Source organism: Tupaia chinensis, unplaced genomic scaffold (assembly GCF_000334495.1).
Source record: "Tupaia chinensis unplaced genomic scaffold, TupChi_1.0 Scaffold000012_1, whole genome shotgun sequence".
Lineage (NCBI taxonomy): Eukaryota > Metazoa > Chordata > Mammalia > Scandentia > Tupaiidae > Tupaia > Tupaia belangeri.
This window is the reverse complement of record NW_006159442.1, coordinates 2,577,606-2,578,688: the sequence shown is the minus strand read 5'-3', so window position 1 is coordinate 2,578,688 and position 1,083 is coordinate 2,577,606. Positions and strand designations below refer to the sequence as shown.

The window sequence follows — 1,083 nt, the reverse complement described above, 5'->3', positions numbered from 1 at the left end:
CAAGTTCTTCAGACTTCAGACATATCCTTGTCAATTTTTAAAGCTGTGACCACAGAGTGACAAGGAAGTGGGAAGCATTCCTATTCCATGAACATGTTCAGCATCTGAGGCCTGAAAAGTGAATACATATATGTTTGAAAGATGAAGTCTAACATTCTCTCTGCAACCTCTAAGTCATTTTCTAGAGCAACAAAAATCAGTCACATTGCTAATACTTTCCACAGGAATTGTTTCCCTTTGAGAAACAGCAAGCACAAAGCTTAGTGTTTCATACGGGTAATGTTGCACCTCTTCCTTGAGACCTAGATTTTGGGAGAAGGAAGAGTGAAGGAAGGGTTGACATATTGGGTCCATGGAAGGACTTTCTCTACAAAGGACAATAGGTAAACACAGCTGATAAATACTGGAGAAAGCAGTCCCAGGACCTGACAGAGGTTTGGCCCTCCGTACAATGGGTGATGGTGACACTGGTAGGAGCCAGAAAGATACTAGGTCAGCCATAGAAAAGTACTGTTTCATCAAGAAGCCTTCTCCCCACTCGTGCCGAGCCTCTTCCATGATGTGGCTCAGGTGATTGTGGGCTGAACAGAACACTCTGCTTCACACAGGACCGTGCCTTTTCTTCTTCTTCTTCTCCTCCTCCTCCTTCTCCTCCTCCTCCTCCTCCTCCTCCTCTTCTTCTTCTTCTTTTTCTTTTTTAATCTGCCTGAAGCAGGTGCTTTCTTCTTCTTCTTTTTTAATTTGCCAGAGGCAGGTGCTTGGCAGAGAGAGACACAGAGAGAGAGAGAGAGAGCATGAGAGCAGGAGGTCCTCAGTGGGTAGAGAGACTTGAGCTTGCACATTCATTCAGTAAATACGTACTGGGCGTCTTCTGCATTCCCGTCATTTTGTGAGGTGGAGACACAGAAGAAAGCCAGAAAACCAGATAGGACCCCCTAATGCCATGACTGGGGGCTCCTGCTTTTAAGAATAAGAGAAGTGATGGGGACCAGCAGGTGGCATGGTGGTTAAGGTGCTGAACACTCCCACGTGACTGACCATGGTTCAAATCCTGGGCCTGGTAGCTTGCTTTCTCACTTTCCC

The 1,083-nt window shown here is 46.2% G+C and overlaps 1 long non-coding RNA gene across 3 annotated transcripts in view; it reads right to left on the bottom strand.

The window, feature by feature from the left end:
- Positions 1-720: 720 nt before the first annotated feature.
- LOC114006235 (uncharacterized) overlaps positions 721-1,083 on the bottom strand; it is a 14,214-nt gene continuing 13,851 nt past the window's right edge. For all 3 annotated transcript variants that reach the window (XR_003547989.1, XR_003547997.1, XR_003547995.1), the window contains exon 3: positions 721-757. This is a non-coding gene — a long non-coding RNA (uncharacterized LOC114006235). The remainder of the gene's footprint in view (positions 758-1,083) is intronic.